Genomic DNA, 19,687 nt, shown 5'->3' on the forward strand with positions numbered 1-19,687 from the left:
GAATATACTAGAACAGAATAGAATATAATAGAACAGAATATAATATAATATAATAGAATATAATAGAACAGAAATTAATATAAAAGAACAGAATATAATAGAATGTAATAGAACAGAATATAATAGAATATAATAGAACAGAATTTAATATAAAAGAACAGAATATAATAGAATGTAATAGAACAGAATATAATAGAATATAATAGAACAGAATTTAATATAAAAGAACAGAATATAATAGAATGTAATAGAACAGAATATAATAGAATTTAATATAAAAGAACCGAATATAATAGAATATAATAGAACAGAATACAATAGAATATAATAGAACAGAATATAATATAATATAATAGAACAGAATAGAATATAATAGAACAGAATATAATAGAATATAATAGAACAGAATTGAATATAAAAGAACAGAATATAATAGAATATAATAGAACATATTATAATTTAATACAATAGAACAGAATATAATATAATATAATATAATAGAAAATAATATAATATAGTTGAAAAGAGTAGAATATAATATAATAGAACAGAATATAATAGAGTCGAATATATTATAATAGAACATAATAGAATAGAATATAATAGAACATAATATAATATAATACAATAGAACATAATATAATATAATACAATAGAACATAATATAATAGAACAGAATACAATAGAAAATAATATAATAGAACATAATATAATAGGACAGAATATAATAGAATAGAATAGAACAGAAATTAATATAATAGAACATAATACATTAGAACAGAATATAATAGAGTAGAATAGAACAGAATATAATAGAACATAATATAATAGGACAGAATAGAATAGAATAGAACAGAATTTAATATAATAGAACATAATACATTAGAACTGAATATAATAGAGCAGAATAGAACAGAATATATTAGAATAGAATAGAACAGAATATAATAGAATATAATAGAACAGAATAGAATATAATATAATAGAACAGAATATAATAGAATATAATAGAATAGAATAGAATACAATAGAACATAATATAATATAATATAATAGAACAGAATATAATAGAACAGAATATAATAGAATATAATAGAACAGAATATAATAGAATACAAAATAACAGAATATAATAGAACAGAATATAATAGAATATAATAGAACAGAATATAATAGAATACAAAATAACAGAATATAATAGAAGAGAATATAACAGAATATAATAGAATAGAGTAGAATATAATATAATAGAAGAGATTAGAATACAGCAGAATATAATAGAAGAGAATATAATAGAATACAAAATAACAGAATATAATATAATAGAATATAATAGAATACAATAGAACAGAATATAATAGAATATAATAGAACAGAATATAATAGAATAGAATACAATAGAAGATAATATAATAGAACAGAATATAGTTGAATGGAGTAGAATATAATAGAATATAATATAATATAATATAATAGAATCGAATATAATATAATATAATAGAATATAATATAATAGAATACAATAGAACAGAATATAATAGAATAGAATATAATATAATATAATAGAATCGAATATAATATAATATAATATAATATAATATAATAGAATACAATAGAACAGAATATAATAGAATATAATAGAACAGAATATAATAGAATACAAAATAACAGAATATAATATAATATAATATAATAGAATACAATAGAACAGAATATAATAGAATATAATAGAACAGAATATAATAGAATACAAAATAACAGAATATAATAGAATATAATATAATAGAATACAATAGAACAGAATATAATAGAATATAATAGAACAGAATATAATAGAATACAAAATAACAGAATATAATAGAATATAATATAATAGAATACAATAGAACAGAATATAATAGAATATAATAGAACAGAATATAATAGAATACAAAATAACAGAATATAATAGAATAGAATATAATAGAATACAATAGAACAGAATATAATAGAATATAATAGAACAGAATATAATAGAATACAAAATAACAGAATATAATAGAAGAGAATATAACAGAATATAATAGAATAGAGTAGAATATAATATAATAGAAGAGATTAGAATACAGCAGAATATAATAGAAGAGAATATAATAGAATACAAAATAACAGAATATAATATAATAGAATATAATAGAATACAATAGAACAGAATATAATAGAATATAATAGAACAGAATATAATAGAATACAAAATAACAGAATATAATAGAATAGAATATAATAGAATACAATAGAACAGAATATAATAGAATATAATATAACAGAATATAATAGAATAGAATAGAATAGAATAGAATACAATAGAAGATAATATAATAGAACAGAATATAGTTGAATGGAGTAGAATATAATATAATAAAGTAGAACTATAACAGAAACTAATATAATACATTTAGTTGGCAGTCCTGTTCGGCAATGAAGCATGCAAACAGTAATACACAGTAGTGCAATAAAGCTTATTGGTTTTGAGACTTCTTTCTCATGGCAGGCCGCTGTGGTATGTTTTTCAGGATGGTTGTGTTTGAGAGTGAATCCCCTCTCTCTCTCTTTCCCTCTCTGAGCCTGGACAGCTGGCCAGATGGATCTTTACACAGACAGTGTGTTTTGGCTCAGACCTGTATCCTGGACTCTATTTTTTTTGTGTGACAATTTTCAAAGGAGGTTTAAGATGCAAGCGAATGAATGAAGTTGATTGTGCTAAAGGTTGAAACACAACACACCACAAAATTAGATGACATTTTGACCATTTAATAATATAATAAATTATATAGTAAATATAATTATTTACTCATAATGGAAGTAATTAAAGGTTTGAACAAAAAGCTTTACTCACACAGAATGGGTCCCAAGGACTGCAGTTGAGAAACCTTCTCTGTTCCAGGGAGAATGAAAGCATCATAATTACCAGACCAGCTGGGACATGTCCAGACCCACGTTCCATTCTGAACTCTGATTGGCTGATAGGGTTGATATACAGCCCACAGTGACCAATAACGTGGTCTGTAACACTGGGAAATCCCCACCCATCATAGTGGAGTAGAGACATAAGTTTCCCTAGAGCTGTGTGAATGTAGGCCGCTTGTACCCTATGCTCTCACTTGTCCCTGACAAGGTGTCCCGGACAAGGTGTCCAAGAAAAGGTGTCCCTGACAAGGTGTCCCTGACAAGGTGTTTATGACAAGGTGTCCCTGAGAGTGGGAGGTCAGGCAGGGGTTGACAGAGTTGACAGGAGTACCTGGACAGAGACAGAGTTGACAGGAGTACCTGGACAGAGACAGGGTTTACAGGAGTACCTGGACAGAGACAGAGTTTACAGGAGTACCTGGACAGAGACAGAGTTTACAGGAGTACCTGGACAGATACAGAGTTGACAGGAGTACCTGGACAGAGACAGAGTTGACAGGAGTACCTGGACAGAGACAGAGTTGACAGGAGTACCTGGACAGAGACAGGGTTTACAGGAGTACCTGGACAGAGACAGAGTTGACAGGAGTACCTGGACAGAGACAGAGTTGACAGGAGTACCTGGACAGAGACAGAGTTTACAGGAGTACCTGGACAGAGACAGAGTTGACAGGAGTACCTGGACAGAGACAGAGTTGACAGGAGTACCTGGACAGAGACAGAGTTGACAGGAGTACCTGGACAGAGACAGAGTTGACAGGAGTACCTGGACAGAGACAGAGTTGACAGGAGTACCTGGACAGAGACAGAGTTTACAGGAGTACCTGGACAGAGACAGGGTTTACAGGAGTACCTGGAAAGAGACAGAGTTTACAGGAGTACCTGGACAGAGACAGAGTTTACAGGAGTACCTGGACAGAGACAGAGTTTACAGGAGTACCTGGACAGAGACAGAGTTGACAGGAGTACCTGGACAGAGACAGAGTTTACAGGAGTACCTGGACAGAGACAGGGTTGACAGGAGTACCTGGACAGAGACAGAGTTGACAGGAGTACCTGGACAGAGACAGAGTTGACAGGAGTACCTGGACAGAGACAGAGTTGACAGGAGTACCTGGACAGAGACAGAGTTTACAGGAGTACCTGGACAGAGACAGGGTTTACAGGAGTACCTGGACAGAGACAGAGTTTACATGAGTACCTGGACAGAGACAGAGTTTACAGGAGTACCTGGACAGAGACAGAGTTTACAGGAGTACCTGGACAGAGACAGAGTTGACAGGAGTACCTGGACAGAGACAGAGTTGACAGGAGTACCTGGACAGAGACAGAGTTGACAGGAGTACCTGGACAGAGACAGAGTTGACAGGAGTACCTGGACAGAGACAGGGTTTACAGGAGTACCTGGACAGAGACAGAGTTGACAGGAGTACCTGGACAGAGACAGAGTTGACAGGAGTACCTGGACAGAGACAGAGTTTACAGGAGTACCTGGACAGAGACAGGGTTGACAGGAGTACCTGGACAGAGACAGAGTTGACAGGAGTACCTGGACAGAGACAGAGTTGACAGGAGTACCTGGACAGAGACAGAGTTGACAGGAGTACCTGGACAGAGACAGAGTTTACAGGAGTACCTGGACAGAGACAGGGTTTACAGGAGTACCTGGACAGAGACAGAGTTTACAGGAGTACCTGGACAGAGACAGAGTTTACAGGAGTACCTGGACAGAGACAGAGTTTACAGGAGTACCTGGACAGAGACAGAGTTTACAGGAGTACCTGGACAGAGACAGAGTTTACAGGAGTACCTGGACAGAGACAGAGTTGACAGGAGTACCTGGACAGAGACAGAGTTGACAGGAGTACCTGGACAGAGACAGAGTTGACAGGAGTACCTGGACAGAGACAGAGTTGACAGGAGTACCTGGACAGAGACAGGGTTTACAGGAGTACCTGGACAGAGACAGAGTTGACAGGAGTACCTGGACAGAGACAGAGTTGACAGGAGTACCTGGACAGAGACAGAGTTGACAGGAGTACCTGGACAGAGACAGAGTTGACAGGAGTACCTGGACAGAGACAGTGTTTACAGGAGTACCTGGACAGAGACAGAGTTGACAGGAGTACCTGGACAGAGACAGAGTTTACAGGAGTACCTGGACAGAGACAGAGTTGACAGGAGTACCTGGACAGAGACAGAGTTGACAGGAGTACCTGGACAGAGACAGAGTTGACAGGAGTACCTGGACAGAGACAGGGTTTACAGGAGTACCTGGACAGAGACAGAGTTGACAGGAGTACCTGGACAGAGACAGAGTTGACAGGAGTACCTGGACAGAGACAGAGTTGACAGGAGTACCTGGACAGAGACAGAGTTGACAGGAGTACCTGGACAGAGACAGTGTTTACAGGAGTACCTGGACAGAGACAGAGTTGACAGGAGTACCTGGACAGAGACAGAGTTTACAGGAGTACCTGGACAGAGACAGAGTTGACAGGAGTACCTGGACGACAGATGAGGTTTACAAAGGAGTTACAAGGAAAACAGCTATTATCCTCTGATGGGACATTACCCTCTGATGGGACATTACCCTCTGATGGGACACTACCCTCTGATGGGACATTACCCTCTGATGGGACATTACCCTCTGATGGGACATTACCCTCTGATGGGACATTACCCTCTGATGGGACATTACCCTCTGATGGGATATTACCCTCTGATGGGACATTACCCTCTGATAGGACACTACCCTCTGATGGGACATTACCCTCTGATGGGACATTACTCTCTGATGGGACATTACCCTCTGATGGGACATTACCCTCTGATGGGACATTACCCTCTGATGGGACATTACCCTCTGATGGGACATTACCCTCTGATGGGACATTACTCTCTGATGGGTCATTACTCTCTGATGGGACATTACCCTCTGATGGGACATTACCCTCTGATGGGACACTACCCTCTGATGGGACTATTGGCTAAGTTCTCTCTCTTCCTCTGTTCTCAGGCCACAGAACGCCATTATAAAAACACTCTGTCCCTCTCTCATCCCATCTGATCTTATTGTTATCCTCTACCCCCTACCAGTCACCCCTTTCTACCTCTCCATCCCACCCTTCTCTACCTCTCCATCCCACCCTTCTCTACCTCTCCATCCCACCCTTCTCTACCTCTCCATCCCACCCTTCTCTACCTCTCCATCCCACCCTTCGCTACCTCTCTCATACCCCTTGCTCGCTGGGAAATATATATACAGTCACAACTCTTTTTTCCACCTCCCATTTATCCCCCCCCGTAATACTGCACCGCTCTCTCTCTCTGCCCAGTCTTTCTCTGCCCAACCCCCCCCCTCTCCCTGCCAGTCCTTTGTGTAGCTCAGACTGAGCAGGGTGCAGGAATGCAGGGGGACACAGAGTGGCTCAGGGAACACAGAGAGACAGAGAGAGAAACATAAACAACACCACTGGACAGCATGGGCCTGCTGCCCTGAGAAAGAAAGAAAGAAAGAAAGAAAGAAAGATAGAAAGTGTGTGTGTGTCTTAATTTAGCTTTCCCATATCTGAGGATTTTATTTCCTCCAAACCACACATACACTAGGTCTGTGACCTGGGCAGACAAAGCAGTCTCTGTGTGGTAGGATTCATTCTCTCTGGTTAACAGATATCCCCTCGGAGCCTCTCCCTCTACTAATGCATCCCAGTAAGCTATTACTGCTACCATTCTATTTCTCACCCCCCCCCCCCCCCTCTCTCTCTCTTTCTCTCTCTCTCTCTCTCTCTCTCTCTCTCGCTCTCTCTCTCTCATATTATTTAAAACATTTTCAACCTCTCCCATCTATCTCCAAAGACTATCCAATCCCATCCTTCAGCTACCCTCAACCCCTCCCATCTATCTCTGACCACCATCCAGTCCCATCCTTCAGCTACCCTCAACCTCTCCCATCTATCTCTGACCACCATCCAGTCCCATCCTCCAGCTCCCCTCAACCCCTCCCATCTATCTCTGACCACCCTCCAGTCCCATCCTTCAGCTTCCCTCAACCCCTCCCATCTATCTCTGACCACCACCCAGTAGTGCTATACACCCAGTAGTGCTATACACCCAGTAGTGCTATCCGCAGAGTTAGCTCCAGGTAAATGTTGTCCTTCTTCAACCATTCCTGAACCTGCGTCCAGAAACAAGCTACATATGAACAGTACCAAAACAAGCTACATATGAACAGTACCAAAACAAGCTACATATGGACAGTACCAAAACAAGCTACATATGAACAGTACCAAAACAAGCTACATATGGACAGTACCAAAACAAGCTACATATGAACAGTACCAAAACAAGCTACATATGGACAGTACCAAAACAAGCTACATATGAACACTACCAAAACAAGCTACATATGGACAGTACCAAAACAAATGATCTAATTATTTTTTCTCTTTGCAGAAAATTCTGCATAGCTGGGATGGTTGTATCCCCGATACATGTGTATATCTATTGGTTGCAAGAATTTTATATAATCATTTAAATAGAAAAACTCAAAGTTTTGAATCCGGCGTTGTTTTGTGTATCAGTTCATAAACTGTGTTTTGGCACATCAAAAATCTCTTCCCAACTATTTTGCAGCTGTCTAATGTTTGATCCTTTTACTATTTTTTACATTGTAGAATAATAGAGAAACACTATGAAATAACACATGAAATAACATGGAATCATGTAGAAAACCAAAAATAAGTGTTAAACGAATCAAAATATATTTTATATTCTTCAAACTAGCCACCCTTTGCCTTGGTGACAGCTTCTGATTCCATCCTATAATGTCCCTAACATCATTACCCCAATTTGTAGTGCTTTAACTTGTTGAGTGTAGGGGGCAGTATTTAGATTTTTTGGGATGAAAAAACGTACCCATTTGAAACTGCCTATTACTCAGGCCTAGAAACTAGAATATGCATATAATTGTCAGATTAGGATAGAAAACACTCTAAAGTTTCCAAAACTGTCAAAATATTGTCTGTGAGTATAACAGAACTGATATTGAAGGCGAAAACCTGAGGAAAATCAAACCAGGAAGTGGCTTCTATTTTGAAAGCTCCATGTTCCATAACCTGCCTTCGCTCCATTTAAAGGAATATCAACCAGATTCCTTTTCCTATCGCTTCCTCAAGGTGTCAACAGTCTTTAGACATAGTTTCAGGCTTTAAAAAAAAAATGAGCGAGAAAGGTAACATTGCTTCAGTGGATAGCTGAGTGTTCGCATTAGGTTTGCTTGCGTAACAGAGTGGGGCAGCCATTGTCTCTCCCTCTCCTATTGAAAAAGCGATTGTCCCGGTTGATATACAGTATTATCGATTAGATATTTTAAAAACAACATGAGGATTGATTATAAAAAACTTTTGACATGTTTCTGTGGACATTACGGATACTATTTGGAATTTTCGTCTGCGTTGTCGTGACCGCTCGAGCCTGTGGACTTCTGAACATAACGCGCCAAACAAATGGAGGTATTTTGGATATAAAAATAATCTTTATGGAACAAAAGGAACATTTATTGTGTAACTGGGAGTCTCGTGAGTGAAAACATCAGAAGATCATCAAAGGTAAGCAATTCATTTTATTGCTTTTCTAATTTTCGTGACCAAGCTACTTTGATGCTAGGTGTTCATAATGTTTTGTCTAGTGATCAATAAACTCACACAAACGCTTGGATTGCTTTCATTATAAAGCATATTTTCAAAATCTGACTCGACAGGGAGATTAACAGCAAGCTAAACTGTGTTTTGCTATATTGCACTTGTGATTTCATGAACATTAAATATGTTTAGTAATTTTATTTGAATTTGGTGCGCTGCAATTCAGCGGGTGTTGATGAAAATGATCCCGCTAACGTGATGGGGTGCGTCAAGAAGTTAACTGCGCTCTCTGGACCTTCACCCTCATTGGATTGGATGTGTTCTGGCTCTTCATAGAGAAGTGTGTGATGTACCTTGTGTTTCTCTGTGTGTGTGAGAGAGATGTGTAGGGGTGGGTGGGTGGATCGCATTGTGTGTGTGTGTGTGTGTGTGTGTGTGTGTGTGTGTGTGTGTGTGTGTGTGTACCAGCTCTGGCCAGGGTTGAAGCAACAGAAGGCAGGAAATCCAGACTGCCTGTTAGAATAAACCTGCCTCTGTCCTCTCCTCTCCACACCAGAATTAGTTCTGCTCCGGCAACCAGCTCTTTCTGAAAAAGACAAACATACAAACACACACACACACAAAACCTTGCCTCAAAAGACAACGATTCAACCATTTGCCTTCATTCAGTCCTACTCTCATTGTTCACTCACTTGACTGAACTAAAACACATTATAGGCATTGGTTGAAGCTCAGTTTTTAAATGCAAATCTCCCTACCATCATATTGAAGCCAATATGACCACAATCTCTATGAACATTTGAAAATCAACTTGATTGATCAACTTGAACACACTCCTCGCCTCTCAACAAGATCTGTCCGTTACAGAGAACCACATGCCAGATGTACAGTATAAACAGGGTCATTATCTATTTCATTTTTAATAGTATTTTTTGCTACCTACGTAGCTCAAATTCTAGACGTGGGATTAAAACAAGACTATAGCGTACATAAAGTGACCATTGGACATAAATAAATAAAAATGCTGTATTGAATACATTTGTAGGTGCAACAGTTTTTTTATCAAATTGGTAATTTATCGCTCTCATATACTCAGTGATGTCCTTTTTGTAGGATTTTCTGACAAACATCTTTCAACTGAATCTCAAAGTTCTAACAACAGATGTGTTGCTCGGCAACAACACATCTGCTTGCATCATGCTGCCAGTCAGAGCAAGCGTATGCGAACAATGAGAGGCTAATACAGACAGACAGCATATGGGGGTATTCAAGCAGAGGTTAATCAATAAATGCAAAAAAAAATAAATAAATTAGCTAGTGAGCTAGCTAGCTAACGTTACCTAGTTAAAATGTTAGCTTGATTGTACAAAGTCCAGCAGCTAGCCTATGTAGCTAGCTGTAACGAGTGTGCTGAGAGTCGGGAAGCAAGTTCAGGAAGTGAGTGTTTTTAATAAATTAAACGCAACTAAATACAAAACAAGAAACACAAACAATGCACCGACATGACACTGGAACAGAAACAGTAACGCCTGGGGAAGGAAACAAAGGACTGTGAAACGTCGTTGGAGGTTCCGAAATGTGAAACGTCGTTGGAGGTTCCGAACTGTGAAACGTCGTTGGAGGTTCCGAACTGTGAAATGTCGCTGGAAGCTCTGACCTGTGGAGGCGCACTGGAAGCCTGATCTGTGGGACCGGTATAGTTGGCACCGGGCTGATGACACGCACCTCAGGGCGAGTGCGGGGAAGAGGCACAGGACGTACTGGACTGTGGAGGCGCACTGGAGGACTGATGCATGGGACCGGTACAGATGGCACCGGGCTGATGATGAGCACCTCAGGGCGAGTGCGGAGAGGAGGCACAGGATGTACTGGACTGGGAACTGTCGCCGGAAGCTCTGGACTGGGAACTGTCGCCGGAAGCTCTGGACTGGGAACTGTCGAGAGGCGGAGAGGAGGCACAGGACGTACTGGACTGTGGAGGCGAACTGGAGACCTGGAGCATAGAGCTGGCACCATGCATCCTGGCTGGATGCTCACTTTAGCTCAATACGTGCGGGGCACTGGCACAGGACGCACTGGGCTGTGAAGGCGTACTGGCGATACAGTATGTAGAGCCGGCGCAGGGTATCCTGGTCCGAAGAGGTGTACTGGAGACCAGGAGCGCTGAGCCGGCACAACCCGTCCTGGCTGGATGCCCACTCTAGCGCAGCAAATGCGGGGAGCTGTAATAGAGCGCACCTGGCTATGACTGCGCACTGGAGACACCGTGCGCATCTCTGCATAACAGTGATGCACACAGTGCCTGACCAGTCACACGCTCCCCACGGTAAGCACGAGGAGCTGGCTCACGTCTAAACACTACCTCTGCCAATCACCCCATGTTCCCCCACAAAAAAAAATTATTTTGGGTCTGCGTCTGGTGCTTGCCTCGTTGGTAATACGTCGCCGTTCCGTTTTTTTTTTTGCTGCCTCAATTTCCTCCCTCGGACTGCGATACTCCCCTAGCCCTAACAAGTTAAATCATTACACAAAGGCAAGTTTTCATTGGGCTTTTAATTTGAATAACAAATACGTTTTTCATAACTTCACTATTGCAAATTCTTGAATCAGGCTTCAGGCCGCATACGGCCCCCGGGTCGTTTGGTAAATTTCCTTTCTTTTTCCGGGCTTCAGCCTAATTTCACTTACAATGTAGTTTTTAAAGTTTTTAGTTGAAAGGACCTTTCTCCAAGGTATCGTGCTTTATTTTATGTTTAGGTTAATGGCAGGGTCCCTCAACAATAGCCTTAAGGCTGAACGATTAACAGGTGCACATTTTAGGACATCCGGAGGAGTGAGCAGTGAGGCTGAGGTGTGATGATTAACTCAAGCTAGGGGTGAGGTTTATGGATTGAGGCTGAGGGTGTCCTAAAATGTACACTAGACGTTACTGACTGGCTACACCCAGTCAGTTTCCAATCTGATGTTCAGAAATGATTTCTCTAAGGGTCTGTCTAGTCTCCATAGCAACCCGGGAATGGAATGTTTGGACCAGCGGTTGGCAGGAGAATAGGAATACCTGGGTTCTTTTCACCTGAGTGTTCTGAGTTCTCGGGAGAATGCTCTGACTGCTCTCACTGTTCATAGTCGATCTAACCACTCACACAGCAGACTGGTCAATAGAAACGGATGACGATTTCGGACGTTTGAAAAGCTGCCCAAAATGTTGATATATGCCCTACTAGCTCAAAAAAATAAAAAAATAATTGCCCAGCACTGGGAGAAAACTCATGACGCTTAGACCACTGAGCTTCCACAGTTCACTAGCAAGCCATGAGAATAGTGGATAATAGTTGATGGAAACAGTGCGTCATTTTTAATGATTTTGTTTTAAGCCTTCCGCAACCCATAGCCCTAACGTTAACCACTTGGACTTAAGACCTAGACTGTTAACACTTTGAGTTGTTTCTCTTTTCCCCCTGAAACCATGCGGATTTAACCCTGTTACCATACAGAACTGACCCTGTTACCGTACAGAACTGACCCTGTAACCATACAGAACTGACCCTGTAACCATACAGAACTGACCCTGTTACCATACAGAACTGACCCTGTTACCATACAGAACTGACCCTGTAACCATACAGAACTGACCCTGTAACCTGAACTGACCCTGTTACCATACAGAACTGACCCTGTAACCTGAACTGGCCCTGTAACCATACAGAACTGACCCTGTTACCATACAGAACTGACCCTGTAACCTGAACTGGCCCTGTAACCATACAGAACTGACCCTGTAACCTGAACTGACCCTGTAACCATACAGAACTGACCCTGTAACCTGAACTGGCCCTGTAACCATACAGAACTGACCCTGTAACCTGAACTGGCCCTGTAACCATACAGAACTGACCCTGTAACAATACAGAACTGACCCTGTAACCTGAACTGGCCCTGTAACCTGAACTGGCCCTGTAACCATACAGAACTGACCCTGTAACCTGAACTGACCCTGTAACCTGAACTGACCCTGTTACCATACAGAACTGACCCTGTAACCATAAAGAACTGACCCTGTAACCATACAGAACTGACCCTGTTACCATACAGAACTGACCCTGTAACCATACAGAACTGACCCTGTAACCATACAGAACAGACCCTGTTACCATACAGAACTGACCCTGTTACCATACAGAACTGACCCTGTTACCATGCAGAACTGACCCTGTAACCATACAGAACTGACCCTGTAACCATACAGAACTGACCCTGTTACCATAGAGAACTGACCCTGTAACCTGAACTGACCCTGTAACCATACAGAACTGACCCTGTTACCATACAGAACTGACCCTGTAACCTGAACTGACCCTGTAACCTGAACTGACCCTGTAACCATACAGAACTGACCCTGTAACCATACAGAACTGACCCTGTAACCATAGAGAACTGACCCTGTAACCATACAGAACTGACCCTGTAACCTGAACTGACCCTGTAACCATACAGAACTGACCCTGTAACCTGAACTGGCCCTGTAACCATACAGAACTGACCCTGTAACAATACAGAACTGACCCTGTAACCTGAACTGACCCTGTAACCATACAGAACTGACCCTGTAACCTGAACTGGCCCTGTAACCATACAGAACTGACCCTGTAACCTGAACTGGCCCTGTAACCATACAGAACTGACCCTGTAACCTGAACTGGCCCTGTAACCATACAGAACTGACCCTGTAACCATACAGAACTGGCCCTGTAACCATACAGAACTGACCCTGTAACCTGAACTGACCCTGTTACCATACAGAACTGACCCTGTAACCTGAACTGGCCCTGTAACCATACAGAACTGACCTTGTAACCAGAACTGACCCTGTAACCTGAACTGACCCTGTAACCATACAGAACTGACCCTGTTACCATACAGAATTACACCTGTTACCATACAGAACTGACCCTGTAACCTGAACTGACCCTGTAACCTGAACTGACCCTGTAACCATACAGAACTGACCCTGTAACCATACAGAACTGACCCTGTAACCATAGAGAACTGACCCTGTAACCATACAGAACTGACCCTGTAACCTGAACTGACCCTGTAACCATACAGAACTGACCCTGTAACCTGAACTGGCCCTGTAACCATACAGAACTGACCCTGTAACAATACAGAACTGACCCTGTAACCTGAACTGGTCCTGTAACCATACAGAACTGACCCTGTAACCTGAACTGGCCCTGTAACCATACAGAACTGACCCTGTAACCTGAACTGACCCTGTAACCATACAGAACTGACCCTGTAACCAGAACTGACCCTGTAACCTGAACTGACCCTGTAACCATACAGAACTGACCTTGTAACCAGAACTGACCCTGTAACCTGAACTGACCCTGTAACCATACAGAACTGACCCTGTTACCATACAGAATTACACCTGTTACCATACAGATCTGACCCTGTTACCATACAGAACTGACCCTGTAACCTGAACTGACCCTGTAACCATACAGAACTGACCCTGTAACCATAGAGAACTGACCCTGTAACCATACAGAACTGACCCTGTAACCATAGAGAACTGACCCTGTAACCATACAGAACTGACCCTGTAACCATACAGAACTGACCCTGTAACCATACAGAACTGACCTTGTAACCATGCAGAACTGACCCTGTAACCATACAGAACTGACCCTGTAACCTGAACTGACCCTGTAACCATACAGAACTGACCCTGTAACCATACAGAACTGACCCTGTAACCTGAACGGACCCTGTAACCATACAGAACTGACCCTGTAACCATGCAGAACTGACCCTGTAACCATAGGAACTGTGTTGAATACATACCAACCTCAGATTTCTCACTTCCTGTTTTGATTTCTCCTCAGGTTTTTGCCTGCCATATGAGTTCTGTTATACTCACAGACATCATTCAAACAGTTTTAGAAACTTCTGAGTGTTTTCTATCCAATAATAATAATAATATGCATGTATTAGCAACTGAGACTGAGGAGCAGGCCGTTTACTTTGGGCACCTTATTCATCCAAGCTACTCAATACTGCCATAAGAAGTGTTTAAACCATGTCAAATGACATGACTCAATGACAACTGTCAATGGTAGTGCTCTATATAGGGAATAGGGGAGGGGGGGGTCTGTTTTAGGAGCCAGACATACATTTAAAAAATCCTTTAAATGTTTTTTTTCTGTGATCAGGTATTTCCTGTTTCCTGTTTTGTTAATACACCATATATCTACAGTCTGTGATCAGGTATATCCTGTTTCCTGTTTTGTTAATAAACCATATATCTACAGTCTGTGATCAGGTATTTCCTGTTTCCTGTTTTGTTAATAAACCATATATCTACAGTCTGTGATCATGTATTTCCTGTTTCCTGTTTTGTTAATAAACCATATATCTACAGTCTGTGATCAGGTATTTCCTGTTTCCTGTTTTGTTAATAAACCATATATCTACAGTCTGTGATCAGGTATTTCCTGTTTCCTGTTTTGTTAATAAACCATATATCTACAGTCTGTGATCAGGTATTTCCTGTTTCCTGTTTTGTTAATAAACCATATATCTACAGTCTGTGATCAGGTATTTCCTGTTTCCTGTTTTGTTAATAAACCATATATCTACAGTCTGTGATCAGGTATTTCCTGTTTCCTGTTTTGTTAATAAACCATGTATCTACAGTCTGTGATCAGGTATTTCCTGTTTCCTGTTTTGTTAATAAACCATGTATCTACAGTATGTTACAGTTAGTTAAGGTTCTCTCTTTATTTCTGACACTACATTTGCATAAGACATGATTAAAACCAGGAAGTGGTTTTGTTCCAAGGATTCTAACCTTTATGGTCCAGAATGTAATTATTAGAATCCCGCTGGACCCGTAATTAGGTGGCCTGTCAGCGAGCTAAATTAGGAACCCGCTTGAGCCTGGACTCCTGACAGCTAATGGTTTGGACCTGCCAAAGAGATGACGGAGCAGTCTGCTGAGACTGTATGTCACTCTTACTTCTTAGGTAACACCTTAGGGCTTTTCAATGTGCTACAGATGAAATCATTATTTTGCTGACGACGTTAGAGTACAAGATGTAATATCCATGTTATAGAATATCAGTCGTTCAAGTCCCTGAAGTAGCTAGATTGTAATTGCTGACGATTCTCCACTTCCTGGATCCATCCTCTCCCTAACCATTCTCCTCCTGTCCTCCCATTCACCTCTCCTAACTCTAACCCTCCTGTCCTCCCATTCACCTCTCCTAACTCTAACCTTAATGTCCTCCCATTCACCTCTCCTAACTCTAACCTTAATGTCCTCCCATTCACCTCCTGTCCTCCCATTCACCTCTCCTAACTCTAACCTTAATGTCCTCCCATTCACCTCCTGTCCTCCCATTCACCTCTCCTAACTCTAACCTTAATGTCCTCCCATTCACCTCCTGTCCTCCCATTCACCTCTCCTAACTCTAACCCTGCTGTCCTCCCATTCACCTCTCCTAACTCTAACCTTAATGTCCTCCCATTCACCTCTCCTAACTCTAACCTTAATGTCCTCCCATTCACCTCTCCTAACTCTAACCCTCCTGTCCTCCCATTCACCTCTCCTAACTCTAACCCTGCTGTCCTCCCATTCTCCTCCCCAGCCTCTTCTCTCCTCTCCAGCCTCTTCTCTCCTCCCCTGCCCTTCACCTCTCCAGCCTCTTCTCTCCTCCCCTGCCCTTCACCTCTCCAGCCTCTTCTCTCCTCTCCTGCCCTTCACCTCTCCAGCCTCTTCTCTTCTCTCCTCCCCTGCCCTTCACCTCTCCAGCATCTTCTCTCCTCCCCTGCCCTTCACCTCTCCAGCCTCTTCTCTCCTCTCCTGCCCTTCACCTCTCCAGCCTCTTCTCTCCTCCCCTGCCCTTCACCTCTCCAGCATCTCCTCTCCTGCCCTTCACCTCTCCAGCCTCTTCTCTCCTCCCCTGCCCTTCACCTCTCCAGCCTCTTCTCTCCTCCCCTGCCCTTCACCTCTCCAGCCTCTTCTCTCCTCCCCTGCCCTTCACCTCTCCATCCTCTTCTCTCCTCCCCTGCCCTTCACCTCTCCAGCCTCTTCTCTCCTCCCCTGCCCTTCACCTCTCCATCCTCTTCTCTCCTCCCCTGCCCTTCACCTCTCCAGCCTCTTCTCTCCTCTCCTGCCCTTCACCTCTCCAGCCTCTTCTCTCCTCTCCTGCCCTTCACCTCTCCAGCCTCTTCTCTCCTCCCCTGCCCTTCACCTCTCCAGCATCTCCTCTCCTGCCCTTCACCTCTCCGGCCTCTTCTCTCCTCCCCTGCCCTTCACCTCTCCAGCCTCTTCTCTCCTCTCCAGCCTCTTCTCTCCTCCCCTGCCCTTCACCTCTCCAGCCTCTTCTCTCCTCCCCTGCCCTTCACCTCTCCAGCCTCTTCTCTCCTCTCCTGCCCTTCACCTCTCCAGCCTCTTCTCTCCTCCCCATCCCCGTCTTCTCCCTAACTTGTAAATGCATGTAGGCCAATAGAGCTAGCACTCCACTAATGCTAATCCTATGGGAAGAGAGGATCACAGAGCTAGCTCTGAGGCTTGTGCTAGTACTGTGGAGTTGTAATGGGAGCTGAGGCAAAAAGAGCTAGCTCTGAGGCTAATGCTAACAGCACTGTGGGAAGTGGGAGGAGAGGCTAGCCCACAGAGGGAGGGACAGACAGCCAGCACAGTGCATGGATCCTCAGTCACTCTCACAGTGCTAAACACACAGAATACTGCAGCCAACACACAGGGAGAGAGAAAGAGAGAGACAGAGAGATAGAGAGAGACAGAGAAACAGAGAGAGGGAGGAGAGAGAGAGACAGAGAGAGAGACAGAGAGACAGAGAGAGGGAGGAGAAAGAGAGAGAGAGAGAGAGAGAGAGAGAGAGAGAGAGAGAGAGAGAGAGGGTGGCACCGAAGGGGAGAGGAGAAGATGCATGACTCGCAATGTGAGTAAGAGAGAGTTTGTATATTTTAAATGGAGAGTGAGGAAAACTGTTTTTGATCACGGGTGTGTGAGAGACAGTTGAGCGCTGGTGTCCGTGGCTGTATCTCTGTGTGTGTGTGTGTGTGTGTGTGTGTGTGTGTGTGTGTGTGTGTGTGTGTGTGTGTGTGTGTGTGTGTGTGTGTGTCTGTGTGTGTTTGTGTGTGTCTGTGTGTGTGTGTGTGTGTGTGTGTGTTTTACACGCTCTGTCAGCAATCTGGATTCCTCTATTGACTGAGTAGTGCTACACGGTGTAGTGTAGTGTAACAGTGTTACACTGGGGTGCAGTTGCTTGGATGAGAATAGACAGAAATACAGACAGACAGACAGCAGTACCAGTAGCTCTTCCTCATGGGACAAAAACAGAAGAAAATAAGTAAATAACAGGACTGAGGCTTGAGATACCTTTCTCAATACTCTATACGTTACTTTGGATTTAACATGGATTGAATGTGTGTGTGTGTGTGTGTGTGTGTGTGTGTGTGTGTGTGTGTGTGTGTGTGTGTGTGTGTGTGTGTGTGTGTGTGTGTGTGTGTGTGTTTGTGTGTGTGTGTGTGTGTGTGTGTGTGCGCGCGTGTGTGCATTCAAACCACAGTCTGTGATGTGCTGGGATCCTGGATGTGTTGTCTCTCTGTGTAGGGAGGGGTGATGTGTTGTCTCTCTGTGTGGGGAGGGGTGATGTGTTGTCTGTGTGTGTAGGGAGGGGTGATGTGTTGTCTCTCTGTGTAGGGAGGGGTGATGTGTTGTCTGTGTGTGTAGGGAGGGGTGATGTGTTGTCTCTCTGTGTAGGGAGGGGTGATGTGTTGTCTCTCTGTGTAGGGAGGGGTGATGTGTTGTCTGTGTGTGTAGGGAGGGGTGATGTGTTGTCTCTCTGTGTAGGGAGGGGTGATGTGTTGTCTGTGTGTGTAGGGAGGGGTGATGTGTTGTCTCTCTGTGTAGGGAGGGGTGATGTGTTGTCTCTCTGTGTAGGGAGGGGTGATGTGTTGTCTCTCTGTGTAGGGAGGGGTGATGTGTTGTCTGTGTGTGTAGGGAGGGTGATGTGTTGTCTCTCTGTGTAGGGAGGGGTGATGTGTTGTCTCTCTGTGTAGGGAGGGGTGATGTGTTGTCTCTCTGTGTAGGGAGGGGTGATGTGTTGTCTCTCTGTGTAGGGAGGGGTGATGTGTTGTCTCTCTGTGTAGGGAGGGGTGATGTGTTGTCTGTGTGTGTAGGGAGGGGTGATGTGTTGTCTCTGTGTAGGGAGGGGTGATGTGTTGTCTCTCTGTGTAGGGAGGGGTGATGTAGTTGTCTCTCTGTGTAGGGAGGGGTGATGTGATGTCTGTGTGTGTAGGGAGGGGTGATGTGTTGTCTGTGTGTGTAGGGAGGGGTGATGTGTTGTCTCTCTGTGTAGGGAGGGGTGATGTGTTGTCTCTCTGTGTAGGGAGGGGTGATGTGTTGTCTCTCTGTGTAGGGAGGGGTGATGTGATGTCTGTGTGTGTAGGGAGGGGTGATGTGTTGTCTCTCTGTGTGGGGAGGGTGATGTGTTGTCTCTCTGTGTAGGGAGGGGTGATGTGTTGTCTCTCTGTGTAGGGAGGGGTGATGTGTTGTCTGTGTGTGTAGGGAGGGGTGATGTGTTGTCTCTCTGTGTAGGGAGGGGTGATGTGTTGTCTCTCTGTGTCGGGAGGGGTGATGTGTTGTCTCTCTGTGTAGGGAGGGGTGATGTGTTGTCTGTGTGTGTAGGGAGGGGTGATGTGTTGTCTCTCTGTGTAGGGAGGGGTGATGTGTTGTCTGTGTGTGTAGGGAGGGGTGATGTGTTGTCTCTCTGTGTAGGGAGGGGTGATGTGTTGTCTCTCTGTGTAGGGAGGGGTGATGTGTTGTCTGTGTGTGTAGGGAGGGGTGATGTGTTGTCTCTCTGTGTAGGGAGGGGTGATGTGTTGTCTGTGTGTGCAGGGAGGGGTGATGTGTTGTCTCTCTGTGTAGGGAGGGTGATGTGTTGTCTCTCTGTGTAGGAGGGGTGATGTGTTGTCTCTCTGTGTAGGGAGGGGTGATGTGATGTCTGTGTGTGTAGGGAGGGGTGATGTGTTGTCTCTCTGTGTGGGGAGGGGTGATGTGTTGT

General features: G+C 43.1%; 1 protein-coding gene across 1 annotated transcript in view; it reads left to right on the forward strand.

The window, feature by feature from the left end:
- Positions 1–17,341: 17,341 nt before the first annotated feature.
- The window catches only part of LOC115125272 (NHS-like protein 3), a 114,854-nt gene continuing 112,508 nt past the window's right edge, over positions 17,342–19,687 (forward strand). The window contains exon 1 of the mRNA XM_065020137.1: positions 17,342–17,560. The gene's annotated coding sequence lies outside the window, so the exon portion shown is untranslated. The remainder of the gene's footprint in view (positions 17,561–19,687) is intronic.

Source organism: Oncorhynchus nerka, linkage group LG7 (genome assembly GCF_034236695.1).
Source record: "Oncorhynchus nerka isolate Pitt River linkage group LG7, Oner_Uvic_2.0, whole genome shotgun sequence".
Lineage (NCBI taxonomy): Eukaryota > Metazoa > Chordata > Actinopteri > Salmoniformes > Salmonidae > Oncorhynchus > Oncorhynchus nerka.